The sequence below is a fragment of the Tachypleus tridentatus genome, chromosome 7 (genome assembly GCF_004210375.1).
Source record: "Tachypleus tridentatus isolate NWPU-2018 chromosome 7, ASM421037v1, whole genome shotgun sequence".
In the NCBI taxonomy this organism is placed as follows: domain Eukaryota; kingdom Metazoa; phylum Arthropoda; class Merostomata; order Xiphosura; family Limulidae; genus Tachypleus; species Tachypleus tridentatus.
The window spans coordinates 81,460,642-81,472,265 of record NC_134831.1 but is presented as its reverse complement, the minus strand read 5'-3'; the positions used below and the strand labels follow the sequence as shown (position 1 = coordinate 81,472,265).

General features: G+C 32.8%; 1 long non-coding RNA gene across 1 annotated transcript; it reads right to left on the bottom strand.

The window, feature by feature from the left end:
• Positions 1–8,192: 8,192 nt before the first annotated feature.
• On the bottom strand, positions 8,193–9,187 carry LOC143258037 (uncharacterized). Its single transcript, XR_013032104.1, has 2 exons — positions 9,052–9,187; positions 8,193–8,779 (listed from the first exon to the last, which is right to left on the bottom strand). It is a non-coding gene; the product is annotated as an uncharacterized LOC143258037 (long non-coding RNA).
• Between the last annotated feature and the right edge of the window lie 2,437 nt (positions 9,188–11,624).

Sequence of the window (11,624 nt, the reverse complement as noted above, 5' to 3'; positions counted from 1 at the left end):
CATCAGTTGTGAATTTAAATTTACTTGCAAGTCACTAAGGTTAACTATTTATTGTTTGTTACTCGATAATTTTTATCATTGATCTATCTGTTATTTTTCTCTTGTCTAACTTAAAGACAGCTAGTGCAGATAGTCTTTGTGTAGCTTTTCGAGAATTTCCAAACAAACAAACCCAGAAGATATTTTAATTATGAAAAGATTTTGAACTAGTTATATTGAAAGCTCTGGTGGTAAGTATAGTCACAGTGATAAGTTAAAATATTGTGATTAAAATTAAAGAAATATTAATGTAAGTCAATTTAAAAGGGTGTATGACTTACTTAATGGCGAGAGGTCTCATTTTTTGTGGGACTACATCAAAGACGTCACAATGCTACATATTAATTAAAAGTGGTACCAAAGCATCAGGTGTTCGTTCTATAAAACAGTAAGGGATTACAGACGGTGTAATAGGTTTCTTTATTCATTATTCATCTGTGCTAGCCGTCCCTAATTTAGCAGTGTAAGACTAGAGAGAAGGCAGCTAGTCATCACCACTCACCGCCAACTCTTGAGCTACTCTTTTACCAACGAATAGTAGGATTGACCGTCACATTATAACGCCCATAGGGCTGAAAGGGCGAGCATGTTTAGCGCGACGGGGATGCGAACCCGTGACCTCAAATTAAGAGTCGCATGCCTTAACACGCTTGGACATGCCGGGCCCGAAAAAAGAGAAACAAAGACAATTACTTTAATATTACTTAATTATGTTGTATGTTAAAAAAAAATAAACATCCTAATTTTAAATGAAAGAGAAACTTGGATCAAAGTACTTATACGTATGATGAAGGTGTTTTGAGAGTAGATTTTTCTATGCTAAGGGTTAAAGTATGCGATAGCATGGAAGAAAACCCGTTATTCAGTAAGATATTATGGCAGGTGAATAAACTTTGTGATTTTCACAACCTAACTTGATATCTAATTTTTAAAGACTCAGGTCGGTATTCAACAAATATGCGTAAAACTCAAAACTTAAGTTTCCGTTAAAATCCTGTAATTTTATTTTTGGAGAAAACTGCGTGTAGAAATTAGGAGCGTAGAGGGATTGAAAGTGTACGTCGCAGAAAATATCGGGCTAATTTTTTGTTTAATGAATTAAGGGGTGATTTTATAAGAAGTCAGTTTGATTTCGAAGAATTTATAGATTGAAAATATAAGTTGTGATTTCCCCTTTGCTCTGTCATTTAACAGTAAGAAAATATTTATTATACCCATGGTTTTGAGTTTCTTACTTCATTAACATATTTAACGCTACAGAAAGGTTGTTTAACTTTTGTAAGTGGAGACTCACTTTGATAAATCACATAAAGAAAATGAATGTAACTTAAACTAACTCTATTATTCTTAATAAATAAAAACGTGATATGCAGTCTTCTGTTGAGAAACTCATGAAATTGTGTGCAACTACTTTTTCCTACTTAAACCTATCTAATACCAGATTAACCATGTTCGTTTGTGTAAAATTTTGTGCATAAATACACCAGGGCTATCTGCGCTAGCTGTCCCTAATTTACCAGTGTAAGATTAGAGAATAGATAACTAGTCATCACTACCCACGGCCAAATTTCGAGCTACTATTTTACCAAAGAATAGTGAGATAGACCATAACATTATAACGACCCTACGACTGAAAGGACGAGGTTGTTTTATGTGACGATATTTCGAACCCGCGACCCTCGGATTACGAGTCGATTGCCAAAATCACCTGTCCATGCTGTGCATCTGAATATGTATGTACACGTACTGATAGTCGGAAATTTCTCCTAAAGTATCCAAGCTCATAATAAGTTGTTACAAAACACTAGAATGCCTATTTTTTTTCTATTGTTCCTACTCTTAATAATATAGCTTTTTCTAATTTCTGTATAACTTCAAAACATTCCTTTTCAATGACTTTATATGTGAATGTATGGTTTGAGAGTAACTAGTGGACATTTTAGAGGATCTACATTACTTAAATATTATTTTTATTTTCGAGATTATTTATTGTTTCGTTTAAAAATTGTTGCTATCATAAAAGTTGTTCGCTATGTTTTCAAGTACAGTGTATTTCATTTGTTCGAGATGTAGCCCTGAAAGAGGAGTATTACTGATTCAACAAAACTTCTTTTCAGGTCGCTACTATCAGTGATGTCGAGAAACCCACTTGTTGAGAAATTTATATGCACAAACGGCTCGTTTGGGTTGAGAAAATATTTTACATAGAATAGCGAACAACGTTTCGACCTTCTTCGGTCATCGTGAGGTTCACAAAGTTCGCTACTATATCATTCAGCACAAAAACCTCATTTTCTACTATTACCACAACCATCAGCACTACCGTATCCTGCATATCCTCTACTACCGTACCATCATTTCGTCACCTCCGTATTTCCCGCCTCCATACCCACAATCTGACTGTACAAACAAAAGGTCATTTTTATTGTTAGAAGTTAAATCAATTTGTTTATCACCATCATTTCTGGCTAGAGCACATGTTGCAATAATTGCAAATTATTGCAGACTTACCTAGACGAAAAACGGAATATAGTGAAGAAGTAGATAAATAACACAACAGGTTATTTTAATGTGACAAAGATTTAAAGCATTTGAAGCATATAGCATCGACTGAATACTTGTGATATTGATAAATTACTGATCAAGGATTTTAAACATTAAATATTGAACCTTATTGTTTACAATAATCACAGTGAGTATGAAACAAAACTGCTCTCAGCTTTGTGGTAAATATATTGATAATACCAGTTTAAATACAGTTTACGTACACTTAACATTTTCTGCCGAAAGAATTTCATTACCGAATGTTTACTCAAGTCTCGGTTCAGTCTCTTGAAAATGTAAATGATAAGCGTGCAAAGAGAAAAAGAGGGAAAGAGCCTGCAGAACAACGATTTCACTGATGAAAAAATACGAAGATTATATAGTTGAAGTCTGCAGTGTCACGTGAAAATGTGGCACTCAGGACACTACGTGAATATTCCACTTTCGTTCAATTACAGTACGAAATACAATGCAGAAAATATCTCTTTTTCTCAGAAGAATCAAACGCTGCTGTAGTCTTATAATATAAAAAAGGAAACTTCCCTGTAAAGAAAGAATTACTAATCATATTGAATAACATCAAACACATATAAAACTAAGAATTATATTGCCTGGCTTTAAAAATTTCATAGTATCAACTTATAGTGTCAGCAACGATAAAAATTCGTTTAGTAATATGACCATCACATTATCTGAGACATAAATATTATTACAGTTTCCCTTCACTGAGTTGTTCTGTCCTAGATAAAAAACAAACAAACAAACAAAACTCATCTACTGAATTCTGATATAGATTACATTAATCTACGCACTAAGAGTGTTGTATAATAACGAAGTCATACCATGGTAATCTCCACCTTTAAACAGACTCAACGTGATAATAGTACATTACGTTTTTGTCCTGCGATCGAAATATCTCGAAAATAAGACACTTACGCCACAAAATTTGATGAGATGTCTCACATTTTAAAAGTTGCTTTAAGAAGTACAGCCACTTCAATTATTTATAACGTATTAATATATTATTTAGAATTTTGTAAATCATTCAGAATTAACTTGTGATATTTCTTCTTTTTTGGATCAATGTATTTTAGACGTCAAGCCTTATTTTGTCACTTTTTCATATAAAACTTTAATGTCATTGTCAAAACACATAGACGACAAATAGAACATGACCGCTTATGACGTAAGATCTTCAAGGCAAGATTTAAAGAACTCCTGAGCTATTTGTAGAAAATGGTGTTTTATTATCTCATGTGAATTTGAATTTTATTTATACAGAATTAATAAAGCTCTAGCAAAAATTAAGCTAAAATTTCTCAGGTCAAATTCCCATCATAAATGGAATGTATTTTGAAACATAAAGTTATTTTTTAAGATAAAAAAAGTTAACAATAAGGTTCTGCCCACTAAAGAAACTTTGTAATTTTCACAACCTAACTTAATTTTTAATTTCCAAAGACTGTGTTTGATATTCAACAAATAGATGTCTTTTCTTCTCACTTGGGCCTGGCATGGCCTAGCGCGTAAGGCGTGCGACTCGTAATCCGAGGGTCGCGGGTTCGCGCCCGCGTCGCGCTAAACATGCTCGCCTTCTCAGCCGTGGGGGTGAATAATGTTACGGTCAATCCCACTATTCGTTGGTAAAAGAGTAGCCCAAGAGTTGGCGGTAGGTGGTGATGACTAACTGCCTTCCATCTAGTCTTACACTACTAATTTAGGGACGGCTAGCACAGATAGCCCTCGTGTAGCTTTGTGCGAAACAAACAAACAAACAAATCTTCTCACTTGATTATTTGTTGCTAAGCAACATATATTGCGATCTCTGGTATTGACAACACGTGTGTCAAAACACGAGTTTTATACCGGTAAACTCCAATGTTACCGTTAAACGACTGCGGCTTTCTTTTGGGAAAAAACTGCATTAAAGAATAGAACCATAGAATGATTGGAAGCGTATGTCGAAGAAAGTTTTTCAAAATTGGAGAAGGCTGGTTTTGTTATGCAGTGTAATTAGGGGCAATTATTAAAAAGTCGATTTTATTTAAAAACGAAATATAGATGTAAGATTAAGTTGTAATTTTCCCAATCTTTTGTCAAATGACAAATTCAAGAAGTTGACTTATCTACTTCATAAGCCCGTATGATGTAACATAAAGGTTGTTTAATTTTTGTAAACAGAGACTTAATTGCGCTTTGCAAGAATAAAACTGGTTTATTTGTAAGATTATTTCAACTAAATTTCATAACAATAAACATCAAACTTAGACACCGTTAAAAGTAACCTTACATATTGTTATTCCAGTACTATGTATTGTGATTATTGTCTTGTTTTTCAAAGGAATATCCACTATTCCTAAATCGGGAATACATGTTTTAAAATATTTCTGGAATTTAAGAGCTGTTTCATAAATCGTCGATTTTAAATAAACTACAAAAATTATTTTCCAATTTATAATTATATGATTTTGTATTTCAGGGTATTATCTTCATAACTAAAGTGAAAGTAGCTACTTATTACAGAAAAACATGAACAAACTAGGTCGTGAATTCAAAAAAAGTAAATAAATATTTTCTTCAAACTGGTAGTGATTGTTACATAATAATGATAATATTAATTCATACAGACGTATTTATTCACTTTAATAAATATTTAAAGAAAATTATTATAGTTTCAACGAACTTATCAATAATGTTAAAGGAAAAAGTCATATTTAGTCTTCTGTTTACAAACTAAAATCATTTGAAACCTTTTCATCCCATATTAACCTTTCTGATACCAAATTACTCATCAGCTGTTTAGAAGCTCTTACAGTTTTCTGCTATAATGGAGTAAGTTTGTCCCTTTTGCATAACCATCTTTCAGTAGATCTGAAGCAAATAATAAATATTGTGATGCTACGTACTGTGTTGAAACGTAACAAAATCTCAAATGGAGAAGATGTGATTGTGGCCTTTGAAGTGTGGCGTAATGTGTTCAGTTGTATTTGAAGCAAACTTCCCGAAAAGCATTGTCACATTTCGTATGTTTAAGATTCAGAAAAAAACGAATATAAATCTGGTACGGGTAACAACTATTTTTAACAATAGCACACAATTTTCGATAAAAGTACCTTCATCACAACAAGAACATGACTTTCTCTACAACTGTATGACGGAATTCGATTATATCGTTTTGATGTAATTTTAAATATAGTTATGAAAAAGTGAAGTTCTTGAAGAATTATTTTTAGCAATTATCGCTATTTTTATGGGATTTTTTATTATTTCGTCATTTTAGTTAATGAGCCTACAGTATAGTTATCTCTACTAGTGTAATTAATTACCGTACAAAGATCCGTCTAGAGCGGCGTTTTACTGCTATTGGAAACATGTCTGGTGCAACAGTGGATCAGATAACTAAAACTACGGGAAGGAATATGAATACCTTATCAGTGCTTATATTCTCAAAAATGCCCACCGCTAGTACAGCAGGAAGTCGACCGTTTAACAACGCTACAATTAGGGGTTCGATTCCCCTCGGTGGGCTCATTAGATAGCACGATGTGGCTTTGACACAAGAAAATAAACTATTCTCAAACCTGAAGTGAAATCCTTAAAATTTATGGCAATCATAAAAGAAATAATTCATATTACAGTCTAGTATTGTTATCTATAGCCAAGTAATATGAATGGTATGATTATTTTCAATAAAAAAGTATCTAATAAGGCCTCTAGCGATATAAAGAATAGTATAAAAAAACATTTTAACCTAAATACAGTTGCTCAGAGAAGAAACTTGCGACGTTTACAATCAAGTGATGGGCAAGGCATGGCAAGGTAGTAAGGAAACGATCGACTCGTACTCTGAGGGTCGCGGGTTCGTATCTCCGTCACATCAACCTCGCTCGCCTTTTCTGACATGGGGTAGTTATGTGACATCAGCCCTAGTAATCGTTGGTAAAAGTGTAGTCCAAGAGTTGGCGGTGGATGGTGGTCACTACCTGTTTTTTCTCTTGTCCTACACTACCAAATGGGGGACGACTGGTGGAGATAGTCCTCGTGTAGTCTTACAAGTTTAACATAATAAGAAATTTTCCTCACCAGCTCAGGCTATATTTAATCTTTGTCTCTTTTAGTGGTATATCGTCTTCATATACGTGAAATGGTGATATTAATATGACAGCATATAAGCTTCCAGGGTTGGAAGACATTCTTTGTTGTAGCATATTAGTTATCAGGCTGTGATGAGATCGACTGTTGTAAGGGGCCGGCATGGCCAAGCGCGTAAGGCGCGCGACTCGTAATCCGATGGTCGCGCTAAACATGCTCGCCCTCCCAGCCGTGGGGGCGTTATAATGTGACGGTCAATTTCACTTTTCGTTGGTAAAAGAGTAGCCCAAGAGTTGGCGGTGGGTGGTGATGACTAGCTGCCTTCCCTCTAGTCTTACACTGCTAAATTAGGGACGGCTAGCACAGATAGCCCTCGAGTTGCTTTGTGCGAAATTCCAAAACAAACAAACAAACAAGACTGTTGTAAGAGGTGAGTTGACAACTGAAATTATTTCAAATGTTGTAGTGCGTGCGCTGACCAAAATAAATATAAAAAAATATTATACTGGTTGTCGTTGATCCAACTGATATAAAGGTTTATACATTTTTATAAATATTTCTCCTGTTTGTTGAAACAAGGGAAGAGATAAAGTTCTAACTATACAATACTTCGTTTATTGAAGAACACAGAGTAATACTGTGTTTTAAATGTATTTGAAAGATGACACAATAACATCTGATTACAAAAACGCATAAATTCATGAAAATTCGAATACCTTTAACTGAACAACTCGTTGTTTTCAACAGATATAGCTCGAACTTCCGTTTTGTGAAACGTACACAAATCGTTTATTTGTAGATATACAAAACTTTACAAGAACAAATACTCTTATAAGCATTTTTGCAACGGTGCCTCAGCATTAGGATGACAACTATTTGTTGAAAGTCAATATAATGCGTAAAGAATGACATGTATGGATTGGGGTAAATGTTTGCAATTGATAGTATACTGTTGTACGAAGTAAAGAACCCATTTAATTAGTATTTATTCAAATTAAGCAGTTGAAAATTAAGCCGAGTTGTAAATAAACGAATCACACAGTCGTTTTTGTTTAATCCCTTTATGAGCTCCCTATTATAATTATAGTAACAACAAATTGTATTCTCTCATAAACAAATAGAAACATATTTTTTTTGTACGGGGAAAAGAATACTAAATTGTTTGAAAAATACAGAGTTACCAACTTGTTACTTCCAACATGAGTGTCGTTTGTTGATTATAACTGTAATTTTTCCTTTTTTCGATAACCTTATGTATGATTACACAGTTTTCTTCCTCGCGATTACGCCTCTAATACTAAACATTATTTTTTGTTGTTGTTGCTATTGCCATTATTCGAGTTGTTTTTTGCTTGTTGTAACTTCTCGAGTTCCCCAGATATTTCTCTTTCTTCTCATTTGATATTTGGGAATGAGAAATATTTTAACAAAGTACTGATTATAAGGTTCATATGTTTGGTTTAATTTTATACTGGTTTGTTGCCATGTGCCACTAAAAAACAATTGAAATAAAATAATAACTGTTGGTAAATTTCTTTAATTTATGTTTTTGTAAGTAAATAATTACAATAACCAAAATAAATTTAAAATATTCTACAACTACCTTACGAGTATTGTTAGGATGAATAACAAAGTTTCACTCATAAATATTTCCAGGTTCACCAAGAATACGATCAATTAATTCTCAGCACGTTAATTCTCAGAAACTGTATATGCATGCTCTAGATTCAATGATTTGAGTTTTTAAGAGTTTAGATACACCAGGATATAAAATACGAACACTAGAAGCAACTGGATCATAACCATTAATATCAACCTCCTCGTCTAAAACCAAATTCCCACTTCATGGGCTACTGTATCCTACTCTTCTGCCACCGTATTCACGTATGCCATACAATTGTTTTTCATGACGATTATATCTTTCATCATCACCGAGTACACTATATTTGTCACCCCGATATGCATTATCGGCTCCATACTTATACCGTGGCCTTCCTACGATGAGGTAGTTTTGATTGTTAGAAGTGTAGTCAATTTCTTTATGATCCTCACTTCTGACTAGAATAAATGTCGTAAAAATTATTGCAACACATTGCAGCTTTTCCTAGACAAGAAAACATTATATCTTGAAGTTGTAGATAAATTAAATAATACGTTAATAGAAGTTATAAATTAATAAGGGTTTACACCATTAAGAGAAAAATAACTTCGACAGAATTTTTCCAGTATTAACAAATTACAGATAAAGGATTTCAAGTATCAAATATTGAATATTATTGTTGATAATGATTATAGTAAATATGAAACAAAATCTTTCTTAATTTTATGGTAACAATACGGATACTAACAGTTTAATTACAGTTTTTGTACCCCTACCATTTTCGGTCTGTAGAATCTCATTACCGAATGTTCACTCTAGTCTCGGTTCAGTCTCTTCCAACTCTAAATTATAAGAGTGCAAAGCAAGAGAGGGAGAGAGCTTGTAGAACAACGACTTTACTGATGAAAAACACAAGATTATATAGTTGAAGTCTGCAGTGTCAACGGAAAACGTGGCACATAGAACGATACGTAAATGTTCCACTTTTGTTCAATCACAGAACGAAATATAACACAGAAAATATCTCTGCCAATAGAATTAGAGAGAGCTGCAGTGATCTTATAATATGAAAAAGGAAACATACGTGCAATGAAATAATTAGTTCATAGAGTTCATAGTGAATATCATCAAACACGGATAAACTACGAACAACAGGTGGGCAAGATCTAATTAACTGTGTAATATTATGTAGTCAGTAATGACAATATTTTCAGTCATATGACTAACAGATTTTCTCAGACAAAAATAATGATACAGTTTTTCATCATTTTACTGTTCTACCTTGGATAAAAAAACTTTTCAAGTGAATTATGATATTGATTACCTTTATCTACGTAGTAAGAAAATTTCTTAAAGCAGAAAATAGGAGTCTTTTATAATAACGAAGTCGTATCAAAGAATTTAAATTTTAAATTGAATTAAAGTAATAATAATACCTTAATTTTTGTCCTGCCATCGAAATATCTGGAGTGTTTTTCCTCGAAATTAAAACTTTAACGCTACGAAATTGATAACATTTCTGACATAATAAAAGTTGTTTGTTGAAATGCGGTAACTAATATTTAGAATTTTGTAAATCATTTATATTTAACTTCTGCTGTTGCGTCTTCTTTGCATCATGAAATTTTAGATATTGTAACCTTATAATGGAACTTTTCACAACCTTCTAAATAGTGCATCGTCAGGTAGATAAAGGTTATAAAAAGATGAAAACATAAGAATTAGTTGATTCCTTAGATATACACTAAATTTCTTAAGAATGTTAGAAAAAAAGAGAAAATATTACTTATGTATCTATTGGATATGGATCAGGGTATTTTATAATATTAGCTAGTAAGTATGTTTAGTTATTTACTTATTCCTAAAAAATTCACTCTAAAGTTAATAAACTATTCTTAGAGGTATGATTTAATGAATGGCGAGAGGTCTCATTCTAGTTGAGCTACAGCAGTGACCTCACACAACTCGAAACCAATAAGATTTGTTGTGAAAAAAACTGGTGTATAACTTAGAATACAATACAGAGGCTACAGACCATATACTGGGTTAGTCTGTTCATGCTGCCGGGTGTGGCGTGCTTATTTCTTCTAGTATCAAGCCATCTGATGGAATTTCGAAAATGAAACTCATCGTATCATTGGTAATTAACTCAGCACATGCTGAATAGACGTATGTGGATTCTCTCTCGATACATATATAATATATTTAAAAAGTCGAAAATTGCTAGTTTTGTTTCACGTTTCTGTTGAATGGTTTCTTGACTATGGAAGAACCAACGGTATGGGTATCTTTGAACTTATACAGTGTTTAATTGGAGTGTTGCAGAAATTATGTATTTAATGTTCCATCAGTTGTAAATTTAACTTTACTTGCAAGTAAGTTGTGTAAACTGCTTATTGTTTGTTACACTATAATTTTATAATTCAGCTAACTGTTATGTCTTTCTACTGCAACTCAAAGACAGCTAGTGCAGATACCCCTCGTGTAACTTTTCGAGAACTTCCAAACAAACCAGACCAGAAAATATTTTAATTGTGAAATGATTTTGAACTAGCTATCTTGAGAGCTCTGGTGGTAAGTATAGTCACAGTGTTTAGTTTATTTATATTGATTAAAATTAAAAAAAATATTCTTGTAAGCCAATTTTAAAGTGTGTATGATTTACCTAATGACGACAGGTCTCATATTTTATGGGCTACAGCAAAGACGTTACAATGTTACAGACCAATAAGAATTAACATGAAAACATCTGGTGTTTGTTCCATAAAACAGTACAGTGATTAAAAACAATGTAATAGATTTATTTATTTATTCTGTTAAGTGCAGCGTGCTTATTTCCTCGAGTTTGCATACATCTGTTGGAACTTTCAAAATAACACTTATAGCGTTGTGGGTAATTATCTCGATCAGAATTAAGGACACGCCGTCCTTAGTATTTTTTGGTTTGAATTTGTGCGCAAATCTACACAAGGGCTATCTGCGCTAGCCGTCCCTAATTCAGCATTGCAAGACCAAAAGGAAGGCATCTAGTCATCACCACCCTCCAGTCTGAATTTTCTACTCTTTATAATAAATTATTTAATTATTTTTGTTATTTACATATGTTTATTTGATCGAATCTTCAATCATCTCAATTGTTGAGAAATCACATTTTAATTACATTGTTTTCTTTATTACCAACAAGTCATTAATTAATAGCTATAGAGCCATTTTATCTTTTATAGTAATTTTATACTCCGAGAACATATAAGAATACGTATATTAGCAGATAGAATTCAAATTGAACTAATTAAGAAATTTAAACTTTTTTAAAAAATGCAGTTATAAAGACCTTCTTATATGTGTATGT